This window comes from Mirounga leonina, unplaced genomic scaffold (genome assembly GCF_011800145.1).
Source record: "Mirounga leonina isolate KUSES-001 unplaced genomic scaffold, KU_Mleo_1.0 Mir_174, whole genome shotgun sequence".
NCBI classification, from domain to species: domain Eukaryota; kingdom Metazoa; phylum Chordata; class Mammalia; order Carnivora; family Phocidae; genus Mirounga; species Mirounga leonina.
Window position 1 is genome coordinate 45,334,260 of NW_023270451.1, and position 14,418 is coordinate 45,348,677.

Below are 14,418 nucleotides of genomic sequence, written 5' to 3' on the forward strand. Positions count from 1 at the left end.
TTTTCTTCTATCTCTTCTAGAACAGATGTGAGCAAACTTTTCCTGTAAAGAGCTAGATAGTAATTATTTTAGGCTTTGGAGGCCATAGAGTCTGTGTTGTAGCATGAAAGCAGCCGTGAACAATGCAAAAATGAATGGGTGTTCCAGTAAAACTTCAGTTACAACAACAGGTGACAGGTCAGATTTGGCCCATGAGCCTTAGTTTGCTGACCAATGTTGTAGAAAATATAGGTGTTATATTTAGTCTATGCTCCATCTCCAGTTAATTTTTAATGTGCCAAGTATGGGTTGAGGTCCTTTTTTTCTTTTTTTCCCTCTGTATGTCCAATTATTCTAGCACTGCTCGGTTATAAAGACTATTATTTCTCCAATTATTTTTATACTTTGTCAAAAATCCATTATCCATACATGGGTGGGTTTATTTCTGGATTGTCTATTCTCTCTGTTTCTGCCCTTTACTAACACTGTGCTGATTACTGCTAATAGTAAGTCCTGAGGTTGGGTAGTGCAAGGCCTCCAAACTTCTCCTCCCTCCCCCCCAAAAAAATTTTTTTAGTTTTTCTAGTTTCTTTGCTATTTTATATAAATTTTAGAATCAGCTTGTCAATTACACAAAAACTCTTACTGCTATTTTCATTGGGATTGCATTGAATATATAGATTAATTGTTATAGTCTTTTATAGTATTGACCCTTCTAGCAACTGAACACAGTATCTGTTTAGTTCAGTTTATTAAGATGTCTTCAGTGATTTATAGTTTTCAGCATACAGATCTTGCATATAATCTGATAGATTTATACCTAAGTATTTCGTGTTTTTTAGTGTTACTAAAAATGATACGGTTCTTAGAGTTTTAATTTCCAGTTGTTTACTGCTATTATGTAAAAACAGTTTATTTTTGTACATTGGCTTTGTATCCTGTCATCTTAAACTCACCGTAGTAGCTTTTTTGTAGATTCTTTGTAGTTTTCTGTATACATAATCATACTGTCCAAAAATAGAAAATATTTATTTCTTCCTTTCTAACCTGTGTGTCTTTTATTTACTTCCTGGGGTTTTTTGTTTGTTTGTTTTTATTGTTTGCTCTTCTCTCCCTTCCTCTTCCCTTCTTTGCTTTTCTCTTATTACATTGGCCAGGGTCTCCAGTATGATTTGAATGGAAGCCCTAAAAGCTGAGAACTTTGCTTGTTCTTGAACTTAAAGGAAAAGTATTCAGTCTTTCACTATTAAGTTTATGTTAGCTGTAGGGTTTTTGTAGATACCCTTTATAATAATGAGGAAGTAGTCTTCTGTTCCTATTTCCCAAGAGGATTTATCACAAATGTATATTGAATTTTGTCAACTGCTTTTTATCTATTGAAATGATCATATGGGTTTTCTTTTTTAAATCTACTGATATAATGAATTTCATTGCTTTTTGAATGTTAAAACCATACTTTTGTATATTTCTGGATTGATTTGCTAATGTTAAAGAATTGTTTGCATCTATATTCATGAGGGGTATTGGTCTGTAGTTTTCTTGCAGTATCTTTGGGTTTGGTATCAGGGTAGTGAAGGGCTCACTAAAAGAGTTAGGAAGTGGTCCTTTCTCTTTACTTTCTGAAAGACTGTATAAAAGGCTATAAATTTTCCTCTATGCCCTGCTTTAGCTGTATCCAACAAATTGTGATATGTTGGTTGAAAAGAACAGTGGAAACATGATTGGCTTAAGGATTGAGGGTAGACCATACTGGGAGTGTAAATAAAATTTATCATGTTAGATAAATAAAGTTTATCACATTAGGGACAACTGCTTGTCCCCTAAGGCAGGCAGATTCACTGAGTGAAAATAGAGTTCTTCCAAATCAAGCTGGAAAGTCTCTGAGGAGAACACACTGACCATTGCCCCAAGGATAGACCCAGGATTTGTTCCCACTTCTAATGAGCTTGTAATGTGTGTACTATAATAATTTCAGCAAAAGTATTTTGTTGACTTGAGATTAGATTCCTGTTTTTAAAAGGCTGGAGGTTGGGGTTAATAAATATGAGAAAAATTAAAATATCAGAAAGGACCTGAGGTATATAAAAAGTAACAGCTGTTCATTTTTTTCATCAGTGAGTTCAGGTCGGGGAATGAAAATAATCTGGCAGTCCATTAGATTTAGAGCAGTAGCTATGGACAGAGAAAAGCACAGGCGTTTTGCCTTTTCTTATGTCACAGGGAAGATGGGATAATGAGAATACAACAGTGAGAGAATGTAAAAGCATTCTGTGAAACCATTAGGCGATTGCTAGAGGGCACCAAAGTACAGTAGTAAGTGTGATTTGCAGTAAAGCAAAAAAAACCCCAAAAAACTGAATATCAGAAAATTCATCTTGTTCTGTGGTGCTGGATGGAAGTTGTCTGCTCCAAGATTATCGCTTGGATCTGAGGGTCTTGAGTTTGCAGACTTCATCTGAAGATTATCTGCTCCTTGAGGATTTTTAAGATTCAAGAACTCAGGATCTCCTGGAAAGGCCTATTTCATCAAGATTCAAAGGTACTTTTTCTCTGATACTATATCGCTATTTTTTTTTTTTAAGATTTTATTTTTTTGACAGAGTGAGGGAGCACAAACAGGGGGAGTGGCAGGCAGAGGGAGAAGGATAAGCAGGATCCCTCTGAGCATGGAGCCCTAGGTGGGACTGATCCCAGGACACTGGGATCATGACCTGAGCTGAAGAAAGACAACTAACTGAGCCACCTAAGTGCCGCCCCTACATCACTTTTTAAAATTTCTCTCAGGACTTTTCAGTATTTGTTCTTTTAGCCTGTGTTTAGAAAGCTAAAAGGAGCTCTCAAAATAGTTTCAAGTGAGTTAAAATTTGAAGTACTAAACAATTCAGTTCATTCTATTATTAATCCTTTTATAAGATGAAGAAGCAAATTACAGGTTGTCGCAATTCCAGGATATCCAAAGAACATTTATTTTTTTTAAAGATTTTATTTATTTATTTTAGAGAGGTGGGGGAGCAGAGGGAGAAGGACAAGCAGACACCGTGCTGAGTGTGGAGCCCGACCTGGGGCTCAAACCCATGACCCCCAGATCATGACCTGAGCTAAAATCGAGTTGGCCACTCTCCTTACTGAGCTACCCTGGTGCTCCAAAGCATTTAGTTCTAAAAGACACATTGGTAGTTTTACTAGTCTCCAGTTGGAGAAGGCAAAATAAAGAGGAGTTGACCTAGAGACAAAATATAAACATAATTAAGCATCTAAGTGCAGGAAATCTTTTTTTCTCCCAAGATTTTTACTTAAATTCCAGCTAGTTAGGGGCATCTGGGTGGCTCAGTCAGTTAAGTGGCCGGCTCTTGATTTTGGCTCAGGTTATGACCTCAGTGTTCTGGGATCTAGCCCCGCATCAGGCTCTGTGCTCTGTGAGGAGTCATCTTGAGGATTCTTTCCCTCTCCCTCTGCACCCCCACCCCCACCCCGCTCACCTCACTCACCTCACATGCTTGTTCCCTCTAAAATAAATCTTTAAAAAATAAATGGCAGCTAGTTAACATACAGTGGTGTAATACTGGTTTCAGGTGTAGAATTTAGTGATTCATCACTTAACATACAACACCCAATGCTCAACACAACAAGTGCCCTCCTTAATACCCATCACCCATCTAGACCATCCCCCACCCACTACCCCTCTGGCAGCCATCAGTTTGTTCTCTGTAGTTAAGAGTCTATTTCTTGGCTTGTCTCTTCCCCCTCCCCCACCGTGTTCTTTTGTTTCTTAAATTCCACAAATGCATGAAATCATATGGTATTTGTCTCTCTGACTGACCTTGCACTTAGCATAATACTCTAGTTCCATCCACATCATTGCAAATGGCAAGATTTCATTCTTTTTGATAGCTGAATAATATTCCATTGTATATATACCACATCTTCTTTATCCATCAGGTGATGGACACGGGCTGTTTCCATAGTTTGGCTATTGTTGATAATGCTGCTATAAACATCGGGGTGCATGTACCCCTTCGAATCTGTATTTTTTTATCCTTTGCGTAAATACCTAGTAGTGCAATTGCTGGATTGTAGAGTAGTTATATTCTTAACTTTATTTTTTTTTAAAGGATTTATTGATTTGGAAGAGAGAAAGCGCAAGCTGGGGGAGGGGCAGAGGGAAAAAGAATCTCAAGCAGATCCTGTGCTGAGTGCAGAGCCCAATGCAGGGCTCATTCTCAGGACCCGAGACCACGACCTGAGCTGAAACCAAGAGTCAGACACTCATCCGACTGAGCCACCCAGGCACCCCTATTTTTAACTTTTTGAGGAACTTCCATACTCTTTGCCAGAGTGGCTGCACCAGTTTAAATGCAGGACAATTTCACAAGTTGAAAATGTAAAAGCAGCAGCAATAAGTGATGATGATTATAAGAAATTTCATTTTTTTCAAAAGTAAGAAACTGACAGCTTTGGGCTCAGGGTCTTGGGATCAAGCCCTGCATCGGGCTTGCCACTCAGTGGGGAGTCTGCTTCTCCTCCTCCCTGTGCCCCCCGCTCCCGCTTGTGTGCACTCTCTCTCAAATAAATAAAATCTTTAAAAAAATAAACTTTGTGTTAAAATAATTTATAACTATCCACAAGTATAGAGATTTCACAGTGTGTTTAAAAAGAAACTAGAGGTGCCTGGGTGGTGCAGTGGGTTAAGCCTCCAACTCCTGGGCTCAGGTCATGATCTCAGGGTCCTGGGATCCAACCCCACAACCAGCTCAGCTAGGGGTCTGCTTGAGATTCTTTCTTCCCTCTCCCTCTGCTCCTCCCACTTGTGCTCTCTTTCTCTCTCTCTCTCAAATAAGTAAATCTTAACAAAATTAAATAAAATAAACTCTACTATGTGTGTACAGAATGAATTGGGTCATTTTACAGAAAGAAACCCTAATTTTAATATGACTCTTGTTATATCAAGTGATGATTTGCAGTGAAGGGTTTGTATGCCTTCCCTTAATGCACCTTTCTCAAGCCTTCCCAAATATTTGTTTAGACGCATGTAAACACTAGGATTACAGTTTTAATTCAGCTTTAAAATACAGTTGCCTTGATGAGCATATTAAATAAACATGTATATTGAATTTACCATCTTAATAAAATTAACAGTTCCCTTAACAAATAGACCACAACTATTACCTCATATGTGTGAGATATATTGTTTTATGACTGTACTATAGCATAGTCTCAAACATTTTATTACTTAATACCTTAACCAAAATAACACATTTTGTTTCTTCCAAACACAGAACTAAAAAAAAAAAAAGGAAAGAAAACATAAACCTATTTTTTTTTACTCCATTGCTGTACATTTTGCATCTTTTAAAGATTTTCTGATATACAATTAACCTCTGTATTCATAAACCAAAAATTCATATCATGTCAAAAGTTTTAACTTTCCTACTTTTTGGATCTGATAACCTAGTAACCAAGATCATTTATTCAAACAGTTAGCTTTTCCTCCTGTATATTAACAAGAAAAATTTAAAGAGCCATTATGTATAAAGCTTGAGACTTTTAAAAAAATTGAATTTTATCTGGACTGTATGAATATGTGAATAACAACAGAATACTTTTTGATCCATTTTTGATTTTTTATTCCTAAAGTCTTTCCAAGAGAAGGGGAAGGAGAAGGGAGGGGGAGAGGAAATGAGAAGGGGCCAGCTATAGGTAGATCAGATGGGGGCAAAGTTAACCTACCACTTGATAATTTTATAATTCTGAAAAATATACTTTTATAATTATAGAAACAGTTGTAGGATTTATAGTGTAACTGGTGTCATTTTGAAAGGTTTCTGTCCTTCCTTCAGAAATAATCCACCTGGTGGGGGTGGGAGGGCTGGCTGACTCAGTCAGTAGAGTGTGTGACTCTTGATCTCAGGGTTGTGAATTTGAGCCCCATATTGCGTGTAGAGATTACTTAAAAATAAAATCTTAGGGCGCCTGGGTGGCTCAGTTGGTTAAGCGACTGCCTTCAGCTCGGGTCATGATCCCGGAGTCCCGGGATCGAGTCCCGCATCGGGCTCCCGGCTCAGCGGGGAGCCTGCTTCTCCCTCTGACCCTATCCCCTCTCATGCTGTTTCTCTCTCTCTCTCTCTAATAAATAAATAAATAAAATTAAAAAATAAAATAAAATCTTAAAGAATTCACCTTGTTAGGCTAAGGGAACCATTGGGATTTGGATACTACAGGTTCCCTTGGATCTCCTTTATAATCACTCAGAAGATCTAGTTCTTCCTCTTTGGGGCTAGAATGGCACAGTTTTCCAGAGACCTTTTTGTTTACAGTATCAAGTTTCTGCATCTCCTGGACCCACCAAAAGAAGTCCTGCTTGATAGTGCTCAAGAAAGTTTGGAGTGTATGGGCCAAGATGGGATTTGGGAAGTCCTTAACAATGACACAAAGATCTGAATGTAACTAGGATCAGAAGTTGACACATTAGGAAACATGAGGGACCTCTTCATATGGAGGTTGCAATTTTAAGGGACTTTGAGTATGGATAGTTCTGAAGATGGAAAAGGAGGGAAGAGAAAGGAAAGATAAACAGGAAGGTGTGGAACAGGATTTAGGTGGATCCATATGTGAGGCGGATTTAAAGTTTTTCATATCTCATTGGTCTAGGTAAACAATTTTAGGGAAATTTTAGAATCTACATTGTATTTAGAAGCCTTGCCATCAGTTTCTTAGCTGTATTTTTAAAATAATTTTTTTTAAGATTTTATTTATTTGAGATAGCATGAGCCACGAGGCGGGGGAGGTGTGGAAGGAGAGGGAGAAGCAGATTCCTTGCTGAGCAGGGAGCCCAATGCTGGGCTGGATCCCAGGACCCTGGGATCATGACTTGAGCCAAAGACAGATGCCTAACTGACTGAGCCACATAGGTGCCTCTAAAATAATTTTATACTCATAAGGAATTACAAAAAATAGTAACAAGAATTACTGTGTACCTTCACCCAGCATTCCCCAGGTACCTCAGTGGTGATGTCTTGTATAAGCATAATTCATTATCAAAACCAAGAAATTGACATTGGTACAATATTTATAACGACAGACCTTATTTGAATTTTTGTGTAGTTTTATGGAATTTTATCACATATATAGATTTTTAAAAATATTTTTATTTTTAAGTAATCTCTACACCCAATATGGAGCTCAAGCTCACAACCCTGACATCAAGAGTCTGCATGCTTCACCAACAGAGCCAGCCAGGCACCCCCTGCTCATATATATAGATTCTTACAATTACTACAGCGATCAGGATACAGAATTGTTCTATCACCACAAAGAAACTCTCTGATGCTAACCTTTTTATAATCATACCTTCTCCATACTTGTAACCACTGGCAACCATTGATCTGTTCTTCATCTGTATAATTTTGCCATTTCAAGAATGTTATGTAAGTGGAATTATACAGTATATAAACTTTTGAAATTGGCTTTTTTTTACTGAGCATAATGGCCTTGAAATCCCTTCATGTATCAATAGTTATTTGCATGTATCAATAGTTATTTGCATGTTGCTTGTTATTGCTGAGTAGTATTCCATTGTATGCATGTACTACAGTTTATCCATTCACTTTTTTATAGGACATTTTGATTGTTTCCAGTTTTCAGCTATTACAAATAAGGCTGCTATAAACATTCATGTACAGATTTTTATGTGGATGTGTGTTTTCATTTCTCTAGGATAAATACTCAGGAGTATGATTGCCGAGTCTTGTGGTAAGTCTATGTTTAACTTAATAGGGAGCTGTCAAACTCTTTTCTAGAGTAGCTGTACCATTTGATATTCCTACCATCTATGTATGGGAGATCTAGGTGCTCTATATCCTCACCAGCCATTAGCATTGTAGAATTTATTTTATGCAATTCTAGTAGATGTATAGTGGCTTTAATTTGCATTTTTCTAGTGGGTAATGATGTTGAATATCTTTACATGTGCTTATATTACCATTAAATACCATTTACCATTTGAATATCCTCTTTGGTGAAATGTCTAAGTCTTTTGCACATTTTCTAATTGAATTTTTTATTTTCTTACTGTGCATTTAGAGGGTTCTTTATATATATTCTGAATATAGATCTCATGTCAGAATTGTGAATTGCAAATATTGCTCCAAGTCTATCTCTTAACAGGGTCTTGCTCAGAGCAAAAGGATTTAGTTTTGATTAAGTCCAGTTTATTGGTATTTTCCTCTTATGGATCATGATTTTGATGTCATGTCTAAGAATTCTGCTTAACTCATAAGATTTTCTCCTATGTTGTCTTTTAGATTCATGGTTTCACTTTTACATGTAGATTTATGATCCATTTTGGGTTAAGTTTTGTATTAGGTGTGAGGGTCTAAGTCAAGGTTCCTGTTTATGCCTAAGAATGTACAGTTATTCTAACACCATTTGTTGGAAAAAGCAAAAACAAAAACAAAAAACAGAACAAAAAAAACCCATCCTTTCTCCTTCGACTTGCTTTTGCCTTTTTGTCCACATCAGTTGGCTACATTGGGTAGGTTATTTCTGGTACTCTTTTCTATTGATCTGTGTAACCCACATTACCACACTACCTTGATTACTGTAGCTATATAATAACTGTTCGAAAATTGGGTAGTGTGATTCTACCAACTTTTCTTTTTTTCCCCTTTTTATTTTCTGTTTTTTTTTTTTTTTTTTTTTTATAGAGAAATAGTTTCTCTAGAACTACAAAAAAACCCCTGAGATTTCATAAAGTTGCAGTAAGCCTATAATTCAATTTGGGGACAATTGGTATCTTTAGTTTGTTGAATTTCAAAACATAAACATACTAAGTTTCTCTATTTATTAAGGTCTTTTAAAAATGTTTTTATCAGATGGGCGCCTGGGTGGCTCAGTTGGTTAAGCGACTGCCTTCGGCTCAGGTCATGATCCTGGAGTCCCGGGATCGAGTCCCACATCGGGCTCCCTGCTCAGCAAGGGGTCTGCTTCTCCCTCTGCCCTCTTCCCTCTCGTGCTCTCTGTCTCTCATTCTCTCTCTCTCAAATAAATAAATAAAATCTTAAAAAAAAAATGTTTTTATCAGAGTTTTGCAGTTTTCTCCATATAGATCCTGAACATATGTTGTTAGATTTAGACTGAAGTTCCCTGTCTCGTTAATTTTAGCCATTCTAACTGGTATAAGGTGGTATCTCATTGTGGTTTTGATTTGTATTACCCTGATGACAAGTGATGTGGAGCATTTTTCATGTGTCTGTTGGCCATTTGTGTGTCTTCTTTGGAGAAGTGTCTGTTCATGTCTTCTGCCCCATTTCTTGACTGGATTATTTGTTTTTTGGGTGTTGAGTTTGGTAAGTTCTTTATAGATCTTGAATACCAGAGAGGGAGACAAACCATGAGAAACTCTTGACTCTGGAAAACAAACTGAGGCTTGTGGAAAGGGAGGTGGGTGGGGGCATTGGGTAAGTGGGTGATGGGCATTAAGGAGGGCATGTGATGTGATGAGCACTGCGTGTTATATGCAACTAATGAGTCATTGAACGCTACACCAAAAGCTAATGATGTACTATATGTTGGCTAATTGAATTTAAATTAAAAGAAAAAAGGATTTAGACTGAAGTATTTCTCTTTTAGGGGGAGCAATTATAAGTGGTTTGTGGTTCTTAATTTCAGTTTTGATATGTTTGTTGCTGGTAAACAGAAATACGGTTGATTTTTGTATGTGAATTTTCTATCTTGTGACCCTGAAAAACTCAGTTATAAGTCTTTCCTTCTATTCTGTTTCCTGGAAGAAATTGAGTAAAATTGCTGTTATTTATTCTTGTAATATTTGGTACAATTCAGGAGTGAAACCATTTGGCCTAGAGATAACTTTATCAAAAGGTTTTAAACTGTTGATTCAATTTCTTTAGTAGTTGTAAGACTATTCAAGTTATCTTTCATTTGGGGTAAGTTTTGATAGTTTGTAGCTTTTGAGGACTTGGTCAGTTTCATCTAAGTTGTTGAATTTATGTGTATAGGGTTGTTTGTAATATTCCCTTATTATCCTTTTACTGTCTACTGAGTCTGTAATGTCTGCTGATATCTCCTTTTTTATTCCTGATGTTGGTAATTTGTCTTTTCTCTTCCTCATAGGCGCTAAAATGCTTTTTTAACCATTGTGTCCATCTCTTTGAATTCATGTATGTAAACTGTTTACATTTAATGTAATTATTGGTATGTTAGGATTTAAGTAACCTATTTTATTTTACTGTTTCTTCCTTCTGTTCCTCTTTGATCTTTGCTGTCTTCTGTGAGTCACCTGAACATTTTTTAGTATTCCATTTAGATTTATTTATAGTGTTTATAAGTCTGTTTCTTTGTATAATTTTGTTAGTGGTTACTCTACATTTGCATATGTAACTTATCACAGTCTACCGTTATCAACATGATACCACTTCAGATAGAATGTAGAATCATACCATTGGATAGTTGGGATCTTATTTCCTTTTTGTGCTAAGGTGCCTATCAAGTGAACAATTTGCTCATGTCAGATTTCCCCAAAGTGACCACTGCAATACTGGATTGTCCTTGATGCAGTTGTGCAACTTGGAAAGTTGTATGCATGATTTATCAATATAACAAGATACCATGAAGGAAAAGATGTTTGGTCTGAAGTTGAATGCAGACTTTGACTACAAAGACCTCATGAGCATTACTGCACAGATAATGTGCTTGTGTAACTACGTGTCTCCAGCATCTGGCCAAGGACCAGCTGGTGCCAACTGAGGACTCCTGTAAAAACAAAACAAAACAAAAAGAGCTCTAAGAAGATAAAACTAAAAAGAGTAATTCTTAAAATATCTTGGAAGGTGATTGTTGTGGGTTGAATTGTTTTTTCAAAGTGTTATGTTGAAATCTAAACCCCAGGTACCTGTGCATGTGGTATAGTTTGGAAGTAGGATCAAGTTAAGATGAGGTCCTGCTGGATCACAGTGGACCCTAAGTCCCATGACTTGTGTCTTTATTAGGAGAGGGAGGTTTGGAGATGCAAAGACACACAAGGAGGGAAGTAGGCCATGTAATGGCAGCAGAGATCAGAGCATTGCTGGTATATGCCAAGGAGAGCCAAGGATTACAGCGACCACCAGAAGCTAGCAAAGATTTTTCTCTGCAGCCTTAAAGTGGGCATGGCCCTGCTGCCACCTTAATTTTAGACTTCTCATCTTCAGAATTGTAAGAGAATCAGTATCTATTGTTTTAAGCCACCTAGTTTGTTGAATTTGTTGTGGCAACCCTAGCAAACTAATAATGACCCAAGGCAAAATCTGTTCCAAAGATGCAGGGCTGAGAGTCATCAGCCATCGGGACCAGCCTCATTGAGTTTACGTGGTCTGTGTCCCTCCCTATAGGCTTTTCTCTTACAGACGAGTGATAGTTAAGACTGTGGACAACCAGACAGATAATAGGAATGCTGAGTTAAATGCTTAGAAGCAAAATTTCACCAAAGAACAGTACAAACTGATCAGAATTCAAAAGTCCCAGGAATGAAATACAGACCTAACACTGAAGGGCTCAATGGATTATTTGGAGCTCATACTCAGCTGCTGTTGTCTCAGAAAAGGTGGCCTTGAGAATATGGAGATTCAAGGAATTTGAGGTGTATACACACATTTTCAGGTCAACGGGTCAGAGTTTGGGTGGGGAAGGGTTGAAGCCAGATCTCCAGAGCCTCCACTTTTGTCAAAGCTCACCAACCAGAGACCACCCAGCACACAACCGAGGTGAAGCAAAGGGAGGTTTCTTGAGCTAGTCGAGGAACCCAGGGGCGTCCTTGTAAGAGAATTGGACAAGCTTGTAGGTTTGAACTTGTCCTGGGTGATTCAGGAAAGGTTAACGGAAGTGGAGACCAGTAGTGATTTGGGTCCTGTTGGGGGCTATTTGATTGTATACTTTGGTAATTTTATGTAAGAAGGCTGTACACTTAAAGCTGAGCTAGAGTCATCATTGCCAAAAAACAAAATTTTAGAAGAGTGGGGGTGTATAATTATATCTGCAGTTGCAGTATTTTTGTCGGTTTCTTGTTTCAGACATGCTCACAGAGTGGCTGTGCTCTGTCTCGGTCCACTGTTGTCACAGAGTTGCCTTGTCATTGTTGACATATTGTGATCATTGTTTATATTCCAGTGGGAATGTTACAGCCTTTCTATTAAGTTGTCAAGGCCATTTTGCCCTTTCTAAGGGCCTGGCCTGGAGATAGCATATATCACTTTTGCCTACATTCCGTTGGTTAAAATGCAATCATGTGCCCACACTTAAATGCACAAGAGGCTGGAAAGTAGATTTTAACTGTGTGCTCAGAAGAAATGTGAACTGAGTTTTATAATTACATAACAACACTCTTTGTTTTGGGTTTTTCGTGGTTGTTTCTTTTAAATTATTTTCTTCCTTTGTCCCCATTCCCACTCCCATAGACCTACACCCTAGTTACATTTAATGTATGTCCTTCTGATTTACCTTCTATATATTGATGAGATTTTATGAATCTGAAAAATATATGTGATTGCTTTGAGTATATTTTTAAAATGTATATAAATGTTTCTTGTCTATCATTTGGATTATTCATTTTTTTCCACTATATTTTTTGAGATCTATTTATATGGCTACCTGTAAGTCTAATTCATCCCTCATGACTGCTTCAAAATACTCCACTTATTCATACTCATTCAACAATTTATTCTGCCATATACAAAAGGCAAAAGTTTTACTTATTTAATAATGTCATATTTATTTTTTCAATTATTTTTGCTGCATCGTAAATCACCTCTAACTTAGTGGCTTAAAATAACAACAATCATTTATTTTATTCCCAAATTTGCAATTTGGGCTGGGATTGCAGGGACAGCTCATCTCTGCTTCGTGCATTATCAGCTAGAGATGGCAGTGACTCAGTGGGTTGGGGCCGGAATCAGCTGAAGGCTCAATCTCTCACATTTAGTGGCCAATGTTAGGTGTTGGTTGGGGCCTCAATGGCGGTTGTTTGCTGGCATACCTACACATGACATGTCCATGTAGCTGCATGACTTCCTCATAGAGCAGTGGCTCAATTCCAAGAACAGTTGCCCCAAGAGGGCAAGGCAGAAGTGCATGACTTCCTTGTGAGTTTGTCTCAAAGTCACATAGAGTCACTTCCGTTGTACCCCATTGGTCGAGGGGGACACAAGTTCTTCCCAAGTTCACAGGGAGAAGACACAGACTCTACCACCCAATGGAAGGAATGTTAGTGTTACATGGTGTGTAAAAACAAACAAACAAAAACATGTAGGATGGAATATGTTGTGATATCTATCTTTGGAAAGGACAGTCCTTTCACCTTTGTGAAAATAAAAATCTGACTTGGATACAAAATGATTTGAATATCAAGACTGATTAGCAAAGATTTTAGTTGTAAAGGTTATATTCCAATATGCTCTTTCTTTCTGGACAGAGTACTAGATTGTAGTCAACAAATGCTTCCTACATCCTTAGAATTTTTTCTAAGATTATCAGCATCTTTCCCCTTAGCCTTTATTTTTTATGTGGTCAGTATAATAGATGAGATCAACCAATTCATAGGATATGATTATGAAGAATGTAATACAGAGAAATTGATTTTTTTTTTTCTTCAGAAAATACATCCTATAGTGAAATGATGGCAATCATCTTTTGGGACTGACCTGAAATGAAGAGAATACTCATTCCTAATCACTTGGCTATTTGGGGGGGAAAAAAATCTTATAAGAAAGAGTAGTAGCTGTTCTCAACCTCTTTTATTTTCTGCTGCTGACCAGAGGATCTCTTATGTACTGGATATTCTGATTAGATACCCTTAATACATACGTGACTATCCTGAGTTTATTGTCCCCATCACTAGAAAGTAGATCTGTAATTTTTATAGTTCTTGTGCTTTTTTCTCTGATCTATTCTCTCCTGAGACTATTAAATATGAAGGTACTCATGGAAAATGCTGCCAAAATAGCTCAACCTTTCTTAAGGTGACACGGTGTGAGGAAAGTGGGGAATGTGTTCTCAGTAAGGTCAAGAAAAGGTTGTAGTTGAATTCAAGTCCTGATGTCTCTATATCACTTTAGCCATGTCTCTCAAAATCCAGAAAACCCACAGCCAAACAGATGATAGTGCTGATCATGGCAGCATTTCCCTTGTAGTACATAGAGTTTTCATCAAAGCGGAAAATCTCTGCTTAAAAATGTGATGTAAGATGGGCCAGTCAAGTGCATCCCTCTTTCTTCTTGAATCTAAGTCAAGATGAGATCAGTCTTGGGCTTTTGTTTTCTTTTGTTTGTTTAGTGGAAATTTTCAAATGTATACAGAAGTAGAGAGGACAGTGTAGTGAACTCCCATGTCCCCATCCCCTAACTTCAGCAATTACCAACTCATGGCCAATAGACACCCTTTAAAAATACAACT

General features: G+C 37.4%; 1 non-coding gene across 1 annotated transcript; it reads left to right on the forward strand.

The window, feature by feature from the left end:
• The first annotated feature begins 13,632 nt into the window (after nt 1-13,632).
• On the forward strand, nt 13,633-13,701 carry LOC118021442. The gene has a single exon (XR_004682184.1). It is a non-coding gene; the product is annotated as a small nucleolar RNA SNORD2 (small nucleolar RNA).
• Nucleotides 13,702-14,418: the final 717 nt, after the last annotated feature.